Raw genomic sequence first — 19,672 nt, 5'->3', positions numbered from 1 at the left:
TATGACCTGTAAAATGAATAACACAGATTATCTCTTCATCATGGCACCTGTTAGTATGTAAGATATATAGTATTATGCAGCAAGTGAACATTCATTAAAGTTGTTACCAAATTGTGATGACTAGTGATGAGGATGAAAAGGATTAGAAATGAGTTTATTAGCAGGACAGCACATGTAGGATGTTTTGGGGACAAGGTGAGGGAGGCGAGATTGAGATGGTTTGGACATGTGCCGAGGAGGGACATGGGGTATATCGGTAGGAGAATGCTGAGGATGGAGCCACCAGGAAGGAGAAAAAGAGGAAGACCAAGGAGGAGGTTTATGGGTGTGGTGAGGGAAGACATGCAGGTAGTTGGGTTGAATGAGGCAGATGTAGAGGACAGGGGGTATGGAGACGGATGATCCGCTGTGGCGACCCCTAATAGGAGAAGCCGAAAGAAGAAGAAGAAGACGACTGGGTCAGAGCATCTCCAAAACTGCAGCTCTTGTGGAATGTTCCTTGTCTGCAGTGGTCAGTATCTATCAAAAGTGGTCCAAGGAAGGAACAGTGATGAACCGGTTAGAGGGACATTGATGCACGTGGGGAGCATAGTCTGGCCATAGTGGTCCGATTCAACAGATGAGATACTGTAGCTCATATTGCTGAAGAAGTGCTGTTAAGGCTCGACAGGTCAGAACTGATTGGGCAGCTAAAGGGCAATCGTAATTTTATGCCTGATCGTGTGTATATTCCCTTCAAATGAAGTGTTAAGAGGCAATAATTTTATATATATTATATTTTATATTATTATTTATTATGCAATTTAACTTGGGTAGAGACAAAAACCTCACTAATGTACCTCTCACCATGTTTAATTTTACTATACTCTGTATGCAAATATAAAATAATTAAAAAAACTAATATAAAGCTGTGTTTGGGACCTCTCCAAAGTTAATCATATTACAAAATTATATAAGATATTACCATCAAGAAAATTATCTGGAAGATTTCTACTTAATTTTTCTTTGATTTTAATATATATATATATTTTTAGTAAAATAGTTTGTAGAAGTAAGAATGTTTTTTCCTTTCTATGCTCTTAAGAAAACAAGAGCAGAATTTGAGAACCAAAGAAAATAAAGAAAATAAAAATAAATAAAAGATCCAGTAAAACGTTGTGCATGACGAGTCAGGTAGCACTTTGCACCTCAGCTGTTTACCGTAGCGTAGTTTTACATTAAGGTCCAGACAGTTGCACAAATATATTAAATAGGAAAAAAGCTGGAGTTTTTTTCCCTGAGGCAGTACAATTGAAAGCCTAAAAGCAATTGATATCCAAGAGAAAGCACCGGGCTGGCAGAATTTCTCTAACCCAGTTAATGTCAGAAAAGACGAATTACTTTCGGTGGTTTCAGAGGACCACAATCCAATATCTCCTGAAAGCCAAGAAAATATTTATTAAAGAAAATAGGAATTAAGTTACATGGATTGAGGATCCCGGAGCTCGGTTATGCATTGAGTACAGTATTTAAATGTTTTTGTAACAGATGTTTAAAAGAGCAAATCAGCAGCAAAAAAATGACAAAATATTATCCATAAGTTATGCACTAAAGGCACAATGCTAATGTAGTGGACTTGTACAGCTGTTAAAAAGTGCTGACATGGGAGACTCTTATCATGATTGAAAAATAAATGACCCCTCACATTTTTTCTTCTTAAATAACAGGGACTATTTTGGTCCATGATTCCACTTTCATACCACAGTTCCCATATGTGTTCCCATATCACCATATGCTTGTGTCCTGGCTCAGGTCTTTTATTCAAACTCTATACTCTATACAAGATTCAAGAGATGTTAATTGATTTTCTAGGGTAAAGATTGACACACAACTGTGTATCGGGTGTATTTTATGTACTGGGCATTTGATAACTGCTGTATTTTTGTGCATATAAAAATTGGTATGCCTTAACAATATTGAAATGTTTCCACTTTGCACTTTGGATTGGCTCTGTGTCTCATCTCTTTACTTTATGTTTCTAGTCTGGCATATTTCTACCCTAAAATATTTGTGCTACTGAAGCAATTTACTTTGGCTGATTGATGGTGCTGAGACTGCGTATGCTCATCCAACTCACCCGACGCAGTTAGAGAGAATAGTGACTCTGCCGTCTGAACGCAGGCCCGAGCGGTGAAAACTGATGATGTGTCTGAACTACGGAATTTATTTCTCTCTTTAAACCAATCTACGCTCTGTTGTTATATAGCATCTTGGGTTATATTCTTTGCCCGAAGACTTGGGCAACCGAATTGAAAGACACATTTATCCTTTTAGGCACAGATCCGAAACATTTTAAACTTGGACCATAATATATATGTACATAAAGGGTACGAATTTCTTATTAAGCCGCAGCACATTAAAAAAAAATATATGTTTTGCTTTCAATGATCAGCATTTAAAATTTCAGGGTATTTTAGGGCAAACTCTGAACAGGATTTCACATGATGCACTGGACTTTTACAAAACTTGAGCTGGGTTGAATGAAGATTGTTGAGGTTTGGAGGTCTTTCCTTTCGCCGGAATCATCCTGCTTGATACTTTTCCAGAACCTTTTCCTTAACTCATTTTTGATATCTCATTATTCCTTATGATCCTCATTGTTTAGATAGGTGTGGAAGTGGGTAAATATACAGTGGTACCCCGCTTATCGACCGGCTTGGACATCGACCTTTTCACTTAGCGGACAGTTTTTCGACCGAAATTTGCGCCCGCCGAACAACCAAATGCCCGCTTATCGACCTTTTTTTACCCCGACCCACGTGGAGCGAGGGAAAGGATCTTCCCAGTCTCACCTCAGCCTTCATGGAGAGAGCATCTATCGTAAATTAAACTTCGGTTTGTAAACAATAAAGTGTTATCTAGCGGTCAATATAACAATTTAGTGCGTGTATATTGTATATTGCGTGTACATTCGCTCTTTGACCTTTTCGCATTTCGACCGGTTTAAAGAAACGGATTAAGGTCGATAAGTGGGGTACCACTGTACAAGAATCTGTCAAAAAGCATATTTCATTTAATTCTGACATGAGTTAAAGACAAAAGCAAATGGGAGTTTCAAAATGGCTGTTTTGTCTTTGTAATTGCTGCTGCAGTCAATTTCAACTGCCCTATTTTCATCCACATGGTTCAACCGCTTAATGATATGTTTAATATTAAGTGCCACGAGATTCAACTACAATATCTGCTCATGAAGCAGATGTAAGAAATGCGCAGCTCAGTTTGCTGTCTCGCACCTGCCGCTCTGTTTATATGCTGAGCTTGAAGCATGGGTTCCTTCATTGCTAGGCTGACGGAGTGGCTCCGTTAATTAGAACAGCGGTGCCATAGCTGAATAAGGCAAGACAGCATGCCACCTTGAGGGACGATTAGCCCCGAATGCTGATCTTGGTGGATCTCAGTTAGAGAGAGAAATGGCTCCAATTATACACACCGGGTAAATGAGAACAGAGAGCACTGTAATCTGCAGCAAGATATACATTTTATTGTGTCCCAAAATTCTGAGATTCAGCTTCAACATCAACGTTATGGTTATAAACCCCAATCATTGTCCTACGCCATTTTTTAGACAGATCAGTTCCTGTAAACAGAGGACGTGTCCATAAATGACATCAGTTTCCACGCTCGGTAATAAGGCACGCAATGCAACAGCCACTAATGACAAACTCTGGTCCTAAATAAGAGATAATGCAGATACTTGCAATTAAATCAGTAAAACAAGAGCCATTTCAGATCTAATTAGAGATAAGGAGCACAAAATAAATACAGTCTTGAATAAATCAGAACCAAAAATCTAGTAAAACCAAATGAAGCAGTCGTGTATTTAACAATATGTTATCTAGGGTGTTATCTAACTTGGACCATTCCTATAGCTATATACACTCTCAGAAAACACTCTCAGGGTAGTAAACTCTATCGTGGCAGTACGCTCAAACCTGCATCTTTTTCATATATTTAAAGTTAATCTTTTTCCAACAAATGTGTACGGTATAAAGAACATTTAAAGCTTAAACATAAATTATGTTCCACTTACAGACTATGGTAAAGTATGTACAAATATTTAAGTAAAAGTTTTAAAGGACAAGAGCATCACCTGAGCTACAAAAAAAGTACAGCTCAGTACCTTCTTTTGTAATTGTATCCACACCACAAGTCTGAGAGCACTAGTAAAAACACTTGTCCTTCCCTATTTTCTCATTTAACACAGCATTTTCCATTACTGAAATACTGAATTTACTGAAATGCAAAGCTTTCAGGGCTTATTGTAGTTCTATATGCTGAACATAGGTAAAGATTGATGATCATTAGCACCTACTTGGTATAAGTGGTTAATCATACACCTGACTCTGATCCTACAAAATCCCTGATTTGTACAAAACGTGTAAGAATTGAAAACCAAAGGTTGGTCACATCAAATATTGATTTGAGTTTTATTTTCTGCTTTTCTTTGCATCATTTTGTCAATTGAGAACAATTTAGAATAAAAAAAAAATAAATAAATAATAAATAAATATATAAATATATATTCCTGTGCTGTAAAGCATTTTTGCTTTACAGCATTTCTTCACATGAACATGATCATAAATATAACATGGCCAACATGTCGTACTAGAAACATACAGTAGAAAATTGCCAGCACTTTGGTATATGTGAACACAATAAACGTTTTCTATTGCTGAGAATAAACTCTTTGTGATGCAGAAGCCTCTCAGGGTTGCACTCTACTTCATTTTGCCAAGTGTGCGTCCCACACAGAATAGTGAACAAGCTGTAATGAGAGGAACTCTAATGAGGACCGACATCCTGCTACACCTCACTCTGCCGCAGCAGTCCCATCGGATGACGTGTTCTCTTATTAGAGAATGAAATGTCACCCAGCTCTGGAGGATATAAACACAGACCTTGTAGGTTTTTCTTGCTCTTTGCCCCAGTATAATCAGTGTCACTTTTTATTCGGCACTGCCTGGAATTTTCTTTTAGCATGAAAGATTTATCTTATAACAACACCACCAACAAAAATGAATCAAAGCAACAAATATACACAGTATAGCAATATTTAATATAATAGGTTAATTTTATAGTATACAAGCGTATTGTATGTGCACTTAGTTAGGAATGAAAGGTGTAGGTGGAAAACTAACTGGGACTGAAACACCTTCCATGTTAAATCATTACAAATCAGTTTTTCATTTGTCAAAAAAAAAAAAAAATCACAGTGAATGAGCTGTTGCTATAGAAACAATAACACATTGGAAAGAGAGCATTAATATAAACTTGTGATTTGAGCTGCATTCTTACATGCTGTTATAGAAAATGAACTAGAAGTAAAGAATAAAACATGTCATGCCATTCTCTAGGATTCTATGATCATCAGGTAGTTCAGTGGTTAAGATGTTGCACTTCTGATTGGAAGGTCATGAGTTCCTGCTGCCACTGTTGTGGCCCTGAGCAAGGCCCTTAACCTCTAACTACTCAGTTTTATAAATAAGATAATGGTAAGGCGCTTTTAATAAGGGTGCCTCTTGAATAACATAAATGTTCCACCCTTTAAAAACTCAAAGGTTGTATGTAGAAGCCCTTAACAGAATATATAGTCAAGGGTATAGTATATTATAGATGGTGCTATCGACTATACAAAGAAACCCTTGAAGAATCCTTGTCTTTTAGTGTACATCTGTCTACATATTCCTTAGTATACATAAGTCTCACTAAATAAGTGTTTTCTTTTATAAGCGCATGGATATAGACAGGATTTATGAAGTATATCAGTCTCAATTTAACATCTTTTGCACGTTCTTGCATTAAAATTAGTTACTACACATTTAACTTTCTATTCAAATTTACCAAACGGTTCCCTGGTGGTCTAGTGGTTAGGATGCGGCGCTCTCACTGCTGTGGCCCGGGTTCGATCCCTGGCCAGGGAACCAACCCCAGCCATTAGGGTTGCACAAGCCTTAGTGCCGGTCGCAAGCCCGGATAAATGGGGAGGGTTGCGTTAGGAAGGGCATCCAGCGTAAAAACCAAATCAAACATGCGGATGGTCTGCTGTGGTGACCCCTAATGGGAGAAGCCAAAAGAAAGAAATTCAAATCAACCAAAAGTGGGTGCTGTATGGTTCAACACCAATACTGGTAAACCTAAAGACCAGACAGGATTAGAAAAATAAAATGGGTTTGTAGTTTAAACATTTAATTTACTACGCAGGTCCTGTTAAAATGTTCATGTTGGAAGGAATGTTCATCAGGAAGGTTTTGTGAGTTAGTGAAGACAGAAAGAAATTTTTTTAGTTCACTTACTTTTCTTCAGCTCTGCCTGTGAAATATTTCATGTACATCTTGTTGCCTAATGAGAAAGGAAGAGTGACAGGTCTGCCTGTTTAGTCAGGTTGAAGATTTGAAGGATGTATCTTGCAGATGTGTTTGTATTCAAATCAAAGTGATTAAAAAAAAGGTGTCAAAATTGTATCAAGCAATGGATTTCATGCTATTGTTTGACAAACTACAGCTTCTTACTGTGCCTCTTGTCCTGATTTGAAATAATTATAGATTTTTACATATATCTGTTATGACAGAAAATATAAAGTGTTAATATAAATATTGTTTTCTGGTATATATTGAAAATAAATTAGAATGCAATTAAGTAAGAGTAGTTTTACAGCATTACAGCACCTGTGCTTGGGCTGCTGGCTGTGTGGAGTGATCTCCCCAAGTTTGCAGTGTTTTTTCTCCAGGCTCAATCCAATTTAAATCTGTCCTGTGAACACTACATGGAAGGCGGAACTACAACCTGGATGAGGTGTCAATCCACTGAATGTACCTGACACACAGATTTGACAAATAGGAGCAATTTAACCTAGCCATTCCACATCTCAGTATGTATTAGAAGGTGAGAAAAGACCAAAGAACCAAAAGGAACACCACACAGTAGCCGGATGTTAATATACTTTATCAAAGCAAGTGACTATTCATAGTTTGGAACAATATTCTGCTGTAGTAGTTTGGCTTGAAGAATAGTATTGTGTGGGCAGCTTTACTTCTTTCAGACTTTGAGAGAGAAGAATCTGCTTCACCAGTGATGGAATTTATTCATTTTATCCCAAGTGGAACGACTTCTGGGAGAAAATACAATAAAGAAAAGATTAAATGACTGACATCCTTTCAGTGATGCTGTAAAACCCTTAGAATGCTCCCAAAAAGAAAACATAGCCATTAAAGTTTAATTAGACAAAAATAGACTGAATGACAGAAAAACAAATCCAAATCAAGTAGAAAAAAATGTTCTGCTTTGTTGCTTTAATTGCATTTACATAATGTGAAAATTTCTGTTGAGGCAATTCACTGCTTCATTATTAGAAAAATAGCTCAGTGAGTTTTGTCAGCATTGAAAAGAATATGCCAGGGCCATTATCCACTGTTTTGACTAATTATAAAGATAGATGAAATTCATTTTTTTTTTAGCATTTCCAATTGACCAAATAATTAGAGATTATTTGTTTTGTTTTCTGCCTTTTACAGCAATAGCAAATAATTGCTAATCTGTAATTACTCGTTTTTTAACGTTTCCTTTTCTTTCATATGAACAAGCATTGAGTTGTTGCAATCTCCTTTCAGAAAACTGGCTTGGGTACCAGAACTATTGTGGTTAGACTCAAGGAGGAGGAAGAGGGTGAGAAGGGGAAGGAAGAGGATGAGGAGGAGGAGGAAGAGGAGGAGGAGGGTTTATGAAAGGAGAAAGTGAGAATAATAGCACCTGCCACAGCAACAGGAAATGTGCAATGCACCCACTATGACACAGAGAGAAGAAATACTGCTTTAATATACTCCCCTTCAATGTAATCAAATTTCCTTTAATAAAAGAAAGACAGGGCTGGGGGTATTTACGGCTGGTGTGGAGGAAGAATAAATTCGCACATCTGCTAAGTCTCATGGCTGTGGCAGGCTTCTGTGGATCTGTAGCTTTGTAGATCAGGCCTTTGTTGTTTAATTTTGATGAATTATTAATAGTGAAAGCATGTATCGAGGAGGTGTGCCTGTTATAATTCCATAGTTGGAATTGGGTCTTGTGCTCGACATGACATTGGGTTTACATAGCCCAGGTACAGGCAGCAATGATGATCACATGATTAAGAATAAGTAGAATAAGTAGAAATAGAAATACTCACATTTCAGCAACCATTTTTGTATATCTTCTTAAGGGACAATACTATAGAAGTTAAAATTGGATATACTTTAGATAATCAATGTACAGCTTGTATAGTAGTACAGATTTACTGTCCTATAAAAATAACTTAACAAACCACCATTATTGTCTAAATAACTGGCAACAAAACTGTGTCCAAAGTGGCAATATTTTGTTTGAAAACCATTGTTATCTTGCACTGCCTTAATCCTCCTGGGCATGGAATTCACCAGAGCTGCAACAGTTTTTGCTGGGATTCTTTTCCACAACTCCATAATGACATCACGGAGCTGCTTAATGTTATGGCACATGGCGCTTCTCCACCTACGCTTGAGGATGCCTCACAGGTGCTCAATAGGGTTCAGGTTTGGAGACATACTTGGCCACTCCATCAATTTTATCTTCAGCTTCTTTAGCAAGGCAATTGTCATCTTGGCGGTGTGTTTGGGGTTGTTATTATGTTGGAAAACTCTGAAGGAAGGACATTATGTTTTGTTTTCAGAATGTCATATTACATGTTGGAATCATGTAACATGTTTCTCTCGATGAACCCCAGATCATAATGCTACAAACACCATTCTTAACCGTCGGCTCACCATGGCATCACCACACATGCTTAACACCATCTGAGCCAATAAAGTTTATCTTAGTTTAATCAGACCACAGAATATGGTTCCAGTAAATCATGCTCCTGAACAGGTTGTTTCCAGCAATCTTTTTGTGGGCGTTTTCTTGAGAGACAGCTTCAGAAGAGGTTTCCTTCTGCGATAACGGCCATGCAATCTGACTTGTTGCAGTGTGTGGAATGTAGTCTGAGCACTGATAAGTGGACCTTCCACTTCTGCAACCTCTAAAGCAATGCTGCAGCACTCATGCGTTTGTTTTTTTTAAGCAGCTTCTGCACCTGACGCACAGCACGAGGACTAAACTTTTTTGACCCTTGAAAGGCCTGTTCCGAGTGGAACCCGTCTTGGAAAACTTCTGTATGACTTTGGCCACTGTACTGTAACTCAGTTTTAGGGTGTTACTGATCTTCTTATAGCCTCAACCACCTTTGTGGGGAGCAACAATTCCAATTCTCAAATCCTCAAAAGAGTTATTTTACTATGAGGTGCCATGTTGAACATCCAGTGGTCAGTATGAGAGAATTGTACTCAAAGAACCAGATTTTAACTGCTCTAATACAAGATATAAAATTTTTATGGTCCTGTCAAGCAGACAAAAACATGAACATGATAAATAAGACCATTAGCTCAATATATCTGACAGAATGTGGAAATCAAGGGAATTGGGTTTAAAGGAACAGAACACAAACTGGCATGTTGTGCAGATGATATTCTGATATTTTTAGGGCAACCAACTTACTCTTTACCAAAACTGATGCAGTCATTTGAAGTATTTTGACATTTATCAGGATATAAGATTAAAATAGGCAAAACTCAATTACTTTCATATAACTATAGAACACCAAATTAAATAAAAAATAGATGAATAGTCCCCCTAATATGGCAGCTAGAATCTCTCAAATATCTTGGCGTCAGCATGCCAAAAGATTTTACGAAACTTTTTGAATATAACTACTTGCCTATAAATAAAAAGACTATTAAAATAAATATTTTGGCTAGATTATTACATTTATTCCAAATCCTCCCAGTAATGAATAATCAAAATCAATTTAACAAATGGGATAAGATGTTGTCCAGTTGTCCAGATGTTGTACATATGGCAGGGTAAAACACCTAGGGTTCATTTCAAAAAACGTTACAGCTAGCTAAAAGAATGGGGGGACTGGGGATTACCTTCTCTTAGAGATTATTACTTTGCTGCACAGATGAGAGCGGTAATATGCTGGAGTAACCTATTTTACAAGGCCTAATGAAAAAAAAACAAAGAGGGGAAAACATCCCCTATTCCTATACAGGCAATCCTGGTCATAGTAATTTATAAAACACATAAAGGCTGTTGATAACCCATTGATAAAATGTTTTATAATAGAAAATAAATCAAAGGGAGATATAGTGCCTCTTAAATGGTGTCCATACAATTCAGAATTTACACCAAACAGATTAGATACCAGATTTAAGGACCGGAAAGATAAGAAGATAACAGTTTTGTGAAATATAACAAAAGATAATACATTAGCCAGTTTTGAAGTGCTAAAGGAGAAATGTTCATTAGAAACACAAGACTTCTTTAGATATTTACAGATACAGCAACAATTTGTGAATATGAAGAACGTGGATGAGACAAGGACAGGCATAATAGAATTATTCAGAAAAGTTTTACAAATTTCATAAATTTTCTGTGTTGGAGAAACCGTGGAAACCTAAACGCAAACCATTACCATGTCTTCTGGGACTGCTATATTATTAGGGATTACTGGAGAAATGTAGATTTACAGGATTTTTTGCAACGTATGATACCATTTGATAGTAAAAAAAATGTGTTTAGTGTTTGGGATAGCTTTGGGATTATTTCTACTGCAAAAACCGCACAAACTGTTTTTCAGTAGTAGTGGTTAATAGCTGCGACGTTATAGGCCATTATCAACATATAAAATGCAATTTATTGGCACTGTAAATACAACTTTGTGTCCTTCACGTTCTCCTGCTGTCTCACTAAAGTTGGCTATGTTATTGATGGCACCACTCATAACATTAGTCTAAATGCTCTAAAGTGTCAGGGACTGTTATTACTGAATCGGCAGCACCCATTTCCTCAAGATCAGGAAAGGCCATGTGTTTTGCCCTGGACAGCTCCGTCCATCAGCCACGGATCACAGCTATCGCATCATGTGAAATAATGCTGGCTTACTGTCATAATATTGGATTTATGAACTGTGATTTAATAATATCCATTGCCCAAGGTCTCCTCTTTTCTCCTGGCTAAAATGGGACCTTGAGATTGATGACCAAGTTAAAGAAGAGAAAACAGTAGGAACAATAGCAAAGACAATAAGCTTCACCCAAAGATAAAGACGTGTTGTTTCTCTTGAGGTGGGGATAGGAAAAGTGACCAGGTTCCAGATAAAGTTTAGGATTTGTGAAGGCTATTATGGAAACACAACTTATCCTGACTGTCTTGCTGAATACATAAAACACATAGTAGATATAATGCAAAACATTGGCATTCTTAAAATGTTTTTGCTTGACATGTTATTCTTTCATCTGATACTTTTATCCAGGCAAGACAGAATCCCAACAAAGCCCAGAGTTGAGCGGTTGGAATTAATTTTTTAAAGCTGAGATTTTGAGATTTTAGAGATTTATGAAGGTCAAATGATAAAAATAAAAAAAAATCTCCACAACTCCACAACCTCACTGCTAATTAAGGAATGTTGATTAAGAAAAATTATGTATACAGTCTTTATTCACTTAGTGTGAATGGCATATTTATAATGCATTAAATACATTCAAGAGAAAAAAAGATTTTTTCTACAATTGATATTTTGTCTATAACAACATGGTACACACTGATGCATTACAAAATGTGTTTATAATGAATAGTATGGTATTGAGAGTGAAAACAGAAATACAGTTCATATTTTAACAAATTTGCAATGGAACTTACTCATATTATGCACTATAATGCATTAAATTCTTTATGAGTACATTTATCAAACTAGAGGATTATGTTATAATACTTTATCAACTCATTCTTTATGAAGTTTTATGCATGCAAACATAACAACTCATCAGCAGTTATAAGGTATATGCATGCTATTTAATATTCTATAAATGTATTTATAATGCATTATGCACAAAGCACTCAGAAAGCATCCAGAAAGGCTGTTAAATAATGCATATGAGAAGTGGAAATGTGTGATGGAAAGTGTGAATTTATTTCCCAACAGCTTCAGCGTTTCTATTTAGGAAAGCACTACAGAGACAACGTCATCTCATGATCTTCATTTTAAAAGCCATTAGTCTGAAGCATGAGAAATGAGGAAGAGATAAATAAACAAATAAAAATAGAAATGCTAAAAAAAAAACACACAAATACATGCAAATTATTTCAGATGTTTGAAGTCCCTGGGAGTAAAATCATCACTCATCTCTGATGATGTGGAAGACCTTTAGATAATGAAGGTTAAACTGCATCTTAACACTCACTGGACAGATTAAGAGTGGGTTTCATAAGCAGCATGCCAACATATTGCTTGTGTAGAGGGCATTTTACAGCCTAACAACTTTCATCAGGCATGAGTTTCTCTCGGCTTGTCAACCAGAATACGTGAAGCCTGGGCTCAAGATGGGAAAACAAAACAAGATCCTCTGGGGAGATCAATGCAGCTCAGTTTGTCACATCCCAGATGGTGTGCAAGTCCTGCAGATGAAGCGTGCTCGAGAAAAGCTGTCAAGACAAATTCGAATACATCTCCGAAGCCTGTGTGACAGGCAGCCCAGAGCAAATAGGAACTAAGAGTAGAGCATATTTAATATCACGAGAAAAGGAAATGGAGTCTGGTCCCAGCAGATATTATCCAAAGTGCAAATAAGCACGAATCACAACTCTGTTGCTCATTCGCAGTTCATTACCTTAACTTGCATGAGTGACAAGAGCACAGCCTGCTCACTCGTTTTCAATCTTGCTAATGTACCGGAAGGTGTCATGAACGCCACAGAACTGCCATTTGCATACAGGCCTCCCACCACAGAATCGATGCTTTAATTATGAAATGAAACGCATTCAAGCGCCGAGCAGCTCTTACACCCATTAATTATTGAGCTAAGCACATTAAAGCGACTGTAGGCTGGCCAGAAAAGATTACAATTTACCCAGTGCGATCGTAAAGCAACCATGAGCTCTGTCATTAAGTCGGCTGAGCTGAAGTGCGATATTCTTGAGTTTAGTGACTAAGACACGCATTATGGTGATTTTCTGCATTGGGATGTGTATTAAGGATTCACGAATGAACCATGGATCTCTGGAAATAGCGGTTAGAAGCGATGTTTGTGTTGACTGGGAAGTGCTTATACTGTACCCTGTAGGTGACACTTACCTAAACCATTCAAAACTGCTGATATAAACTTTTTTTTTCTCTAGATCTGTCAGTACTTTTTTATATTTGCCATAGTTGACTTTATATTTGAGTATATTTGAAAGTCATCACATTACAACAACTTTTATATATTATATACAGTGAGGAAAATAAGTATTTAAACACCCTGCTATTTTGCAAGTTCTCCCACTTCGAAATCATGGAGGGGTCTGAAATTGTCATCGTAGGTGCATGTCCACTGTGAGAGACATAATCTAAAAAAAAAAATTCAGAAATCACAATATATGATTTTTTAAACTATTTATTTGCATGATACAGCTGCAAATAAGCATTTGAACACCTGTCTATCAGCTAGAATTCTGACCATCAAAGACCTGTTAGTCTGCCTTTAAAATGTCCACCACCACTTCATTTATTATCCTAAATTAGATGCACCTGTTTGAGGTCGTTAGCTGCATAAAGACACCTGTCCACCCCATACAATCAGTAAGAATCCAACTACTAACATGGCCAAGACCAAAGAGCTGTCCAAAAACACTAGAGACAAAATTTTACACCTCCACAAGGCTGGAAAGGGCTACAGGGAAATTGCCAAGCAGCTTGGTAAAAAAAGGTCCACTGTTGGAGCAATCATTAGAAAATGGAAGAAGCTAAACATGACTGTCAATCTCCTTCGGACTGGGGCTCCATGCAAGATCTCACCTCGTGGGGTCTCAATGATCCTAAGGAAGGTGAGAAATCAGCCCAGAACTACACGGGAGGAGCTGGTCAATGACCTGAAAAGAGCTGGGACCACCGTTTCCAAGGTTACTGTTGGTAACACACTAAGATGTCATGGTTTGAAATCATGCATGGCACAGAAGGTTCCCCTGCTTAAACCAGCACATGTCCAGGCACGTCTTAAGTTTGCCAATGACCATTTGGATGATCCAGAGGAGTCATGGGAGAAAGTCATGTGGTCAGATGAGACCAAAATAGAACTTTTGGGTCATAATTCCACTTAACGTGTTTGGAGGAAGAAGAATGATGAGTACCATCCCAAGAACACCATCCCTACTGTGAAGCATGGCATCATGCTTTGGGGGTGTTTTTCTGCACATGGGACAGGGCGACTGCACTGTATTAAGGAGAGGATGACCGGGGCCATGTATGGCGAGATTTTGGGGAACAACCTCCTTCCCTCCGCGAAGCACACAGCCAGGATAACCAAGGAGTGGTTCTGTAAGAAGCATATCAAGGTACTGGCGTGGCCTAGCCAGTCTCCAGACCTAAACCCAATAGAGAATCTTTGGAGGGAGCTCAAAGTCCGTGTTTCTCATCGACAGGCCAGAAACCTGACTGATCTAGAGAAGATCTGTGTGGAGGAGTGGGCCAAAATCCCTCCTGCAGTGTGTGCAAACCTGGTGAAAAACTACAGGAAACGTTTGACCTCTGTAATTGCAAACAAAGGCTACTGTACCAAATATTAACATTGACTTTCTTAGGTGTTCAACTTGTGTTTAACCTGCCCAAATTCTCCCACACCACCCCACTGCTGCACTCCCCGCTCTGGCTTCCGGTAGCTGCACGCATCAGATTCAAAACACTGATGCTTGCCTACAAAGCCAAAAATGGACCAGCACCCTTTTACCTCAGAGACATCATCACACCTCGTACTGCACCACGCTGTCTGAGATCCTCCAACACTGCTCGACTGGTACCACTCTCTCAGTGTAAGAGATAAGTACACCTCAAGGCTTTTCTCTTTTCTGGCACCGAGGTGGTGGAATGAACTTTCCCTAGATGTCCAAACAACGAAGTCCCTGGCTATCTTCAAGCAATGGGTAAAGACGTTCCTCTTCCTAAAACATTTAAACTAGCTTTTTTCCAGGTTTGCTTTGTCTTTTACCAAAAAGAAATCCACTCAACAGAGTTGTAGGCTGATTTATCTTAAGTTTGTAATCTAGCAGTGTAAATGTATTTTTTAATAGCGCATCAAAGCACTTTAAATGCCATAGATAAAATAATGTAAATGGAATGTAAATGGAACTCCTCTGTCCTGAAGTTGCAGTTTTGCATCTGTCTAAAAAGCATTGGAATCCAAGACTTCATCCATAAATGTCAAATAAACATTTACTACTATAATTTACTATAATTCACATTTTAAAAATCCATTATATAGAGCGTATACCATATAATTCCAATGTAAGATGTTGCTATAGAAACTATATTATAACTGAACAAGCATATTAATATAAACCCGGTGTGACCATTCAAGCTCCTATTATACTTGCATTAAAAAAGTAATAAACACTTTCTGACGAGCAAACAGTTCTGTTGTATGATCAAAAAGAGGTATTTTTTGTGTTGAGTTTGTGTGTCATGAAGGCTATATGTATCTGTTATTTAGCTTCATGAACTTATAGCATAATAGATCCATCTCAAGCATGGATATTGTGGCTGCTGCTTCAGAGCAAGATTGGGTATGTTTGCATTTTCAGAGACCTATTGCTTGTGATTTTCAGTTCTTCTGGAAAGCAATTTCCACTCTCTTTTACAAAACAGATTTCGTCTCATATTTTCACTAGCGTGCTTCTCAAAATTAGACTTGGCCAAACTCAGATGTCTGAATTTGAAATCTTAGGCAATATGTAGTTGCACTGTTTGTGTATCCATGCAGTAAATGATTTCAGCCACCACCATATGTACTGTGTTGGCTGATCCTTATCTACTTCAGATGCGAAATATATTTTCACTTCAGTGGAGAAAGAAATGCAGGCACTGGCAATGGATTATTGCAGAAGATCTGGTAAAAATGTAATGGTTTGCTGTAGTTCAATCTCCTTCAGTCCTGTTACACTCACAGTGTTATAATATTTTAAATTTCCTTTTAAACAGCACATCAAGTGCAAAGTAAACATGATTCATTTCAACAACCAACAGGAACAAAAAAAAAGTATTGACTTTTCACAATGTCACTGTTTTCTTTTAAACATCTGATAGTTACTAAACTCTCTCTTTTTTTTCCAAAAGGCAGGCTGAATAATATTATGAGGTCAAACAAAAAAAAACAACTTATATTTATGGTATTTGGCAGATGCCCTGATCCAGAGCAACTTACAACTGAGCTGTTGAGGGTTTAAGGCTTGCTCAAGGGCCCAGCTGTGGCAATTTGGTGGTGCTGGGATTTGAGTTGGTGACCTTCTGATCCAGAGTCCAATGTCTTAACCACTGAGCTACCCCTCCTCCTCTTTTATATCATTAGAATCCTTTTTGTGTAAAAACCAGTGACAAAATTCTGCATAAACAATTTTGAAAAATATGTGTACTGCATACATAAGAAAATACAGGATTGTTGTACTTAAATCAAAGTATGCACCAATTTTACTATGTACTTTTATACTATTTGAGCAACTCGACTTCCAAATGTTACAAGGTTCAAAGTCAAATTTAGGAACAGCGTCTTTATTTGGATATTCAATGTCAGTGTCACTTTTTTCTCCCTTTTCAGTTTTAAACAGCAATGGGGGACTATTAAATATATTTTTGAGATATTGAGCAGGATATAAAAGAATGAATGAATAATATTTGTGTATAAAATAAAATACAGTTAAACTGGGAATCTCTGCACCCAAACTTGATATACTGTAGGGTAAATCTTTTTTCTTCCTGTTATTCCCTAAATTGGTGTCACCTATAATATTCTTGTATAAATCAGAAAGAAAAAGACAGCATGAGCAGGCTTCAGAAAGAAACTGCATAGGCAGTGAAGGCTCATCTCTTTAATGTCATACTGGTGTTCTCTGGGAGCCTGGGACATCTGTTTTTACCTTTGAACAAGAGAAATGAAAAGTAGAAGACAATGAATGGTGTTTGGAGATGAAGCTAAGCCATTGCACTCGTAGATAAATCATACTATCTGAGTAGTAAACACTGAGGGCATGAGCCCAGAAGAGAAAAGCTCAAGTAAGAGAACCAGAAGTGACAGACAGGTTGTCATCCCAGATGTGTCTCTTGAGTCAGGATTAGTTCTTGTTAAAGGAGCATTCAGAAGCACAAACAACAAGCACTTGGCTTCTTCATGATTTAAACAAGAGGCAGAGTTTTTGTCTCAGGAGGTCACACGTCTCATCTACCTGCAGTCTGACATGGGGCTTTGGAGCTGTAATGATCAGACATGCCTGATCCAATCAAGCTGTCGCCTCTGAGACAGCAACGCTCTAATTGAAAGATATTTCAAAGCCTTTCAGTGTCGGAAAAACCCAGAGGAGCCTAATGAAGTGTTTGAACATAGTACACCACATCTCATATATACATTTTAGATTCTTAGCAAAGCTCACTATAATCCCTACAGACGTGGACAGGATGAAGACGTGTCTAATGATAATGGAACAAAGACCAGTAAAGATCACTTTTAGACTACAAAATGCCCTTCTCTGACAAGTTCACTGTCCTCAAAAGGGAAACAAGTTAACTAGAGGTTTGTTCAAAGATTGGGGTTGACATAGATCTTATCATGGATTTAAGAGAAGACTCACTAAATTATGAAGGAAAACCTGATTATTTACCCCAGATGCTTTGAGTGTTTTTTTTTTCTTTATCTCTTATACCCATCACTGGTGCATCAATTAAGTGAGGCTCCTAATCTTTAATCTCTAGCAACCCCATCTCTGGTCATACTGCATCCATCAGTCTGCATATAAAAGCTATCCAAAAGCATGTAGTTCAACATAGATGTATCAAGAAAACTCTCAGAAGACACACAGCATATTGTATCACTATAGTGTCATTTATATATAATATATATCGAGAATATATCATATACTGTATATTGACATATCTTTAATTTAGATTAGATCTTGTCAAATGTCCATTATGAGCTATGGTTTACACTTTAATATTGTCTTAACACTTATGAAAATATGTTGTCACAAGGATTTATGTATCAACAATATACATTGTTCAAAAGCAGCTTTACAGAGCAAAAAGGTTAATTTATTTTTATTTAAAATATAAAAATTTGTATTTATATGTTAGCGCCTATAAGTTTAGTGCCTATAAGTTCATCCCTAATGAACAAGCAAGTGGCAACAAAAAATCACTGCCCCTTTATTATTTAATTCCAGCTCTCTCTATTAGCCATGTCACATTTCCAGGTAAAAATAGATTTTCTTAACAATAAAAAGGTCATTGCCACATATCAGCTGAATTCATTCACCGTTTTTGATGCACCCTTTACTCTAAGTGGCTCTCCACATAAGAGAAATGCAGTAAACCTATACAGATTTTGTCTGAATATGACTTTTCCCCATCATGAACTTGACTTAAACTGCCATGCTTGCTTGAAACAACAGCCAGTAAAATGCCATTGATCGAATCTTCCATAAAAAGCTTGTGTCCATGCCCGGTCAGTCTGCTCTCAGGGGTCACAGAGTGGAATTAAACCAGCCAAGCTCATTGAAATTCATTGTGCTTCCGTTCAACATTTTCTTCACCTTAATGAGCAGAGAGACCTGGGGAATCTTGTCAGAATGTGTGTTTAGCATAACGAGAACCAGTTTCAACCGGATTTATGTGATTGCAAACTCTTCAAACCTTTCTAAGCAGCTGAGCAAGTGCAGACACCCACCTGTCTCTAAAATGTTCTCTGTATTTTATTGCTCTGCCTTCAATCTTTATGCCAATTCAGACAATGTATACTTCCAAGAGTTATTTATTAAAAATGCAGTCTTTCTAGACACACAGAACATTTCAGACAAGACTAAAAACCTAGAGATATTTTTTTTATAAGAACTGCACCTTCAAATGCAAACTAATCCAGTCTAAGTAGTACCAAATATATTTACATAATATATAAAACATTCGAAATCACCTCAAATGTTGACAGAAAATGTGTTATGCATGGCTTATGAATGCTATTAAAGCCCAGTGTAGGTACTCCTTAGTTAAAACGCTACATATTGATTCAAATGCTTTTGATACATGAGAGAACGTTGTTAGAGAACATTTTCTAGTACAATATAACAAACAAAAACTGTTTTGCTCTAATACAACCCCTCTCACACTCTCACCAAGCACTTGACAGCTGCTAGTGTTGGCTGAATACTTAACAAGCTGGACTGCTGAGACTTTCATCCTGCTTTAATATTTGAAAATTGAGATGAATAATTCTAGTTACTCAGGTGTCAAAATCTCTGCATGTTTTGGGATAAACATTTCCCAGTGCATTACATGTCTGTTTTTCAGGTTCGCACACTCAAACAGATCATTATAATTATCTGTAGTGTCGGCAGAAAAGGAAGCATCAGAGTACAGTGCGTTTATGATGATAGAGAGAGGGAGGGGGTGGATATGGGTGCACAAGGGCTAGTCGATCTTATCTAATTCCTGCTCAATCTAATGGCTAAAATTCTGTCGCCATCTTGGGCCTTAATTTAGATTCTCCCAGAGAAATTCTATTGCTGAATCTAATCTCCT

Source organism: Silurus meridionalis, chromosome 11 (assembly GCF_014805685.1).
Source record: "Silurus meridionalis isolate SWU-2019-XX chromosome 11, ASM1480568v1, whole genome shotgun sequence".
Classification (NCBI taxonomy): domain Eukaryota; kingdom Metazoa; phylum Chordata; class Actinopteri; order Siluriformes; family Siluridae; genus Silurus; species Silurus meridionalis.
The sequence above is the reverse complement of the archived record's forward strand: the minus strand, read 5'-3'. Positions refer to the sequence as shown.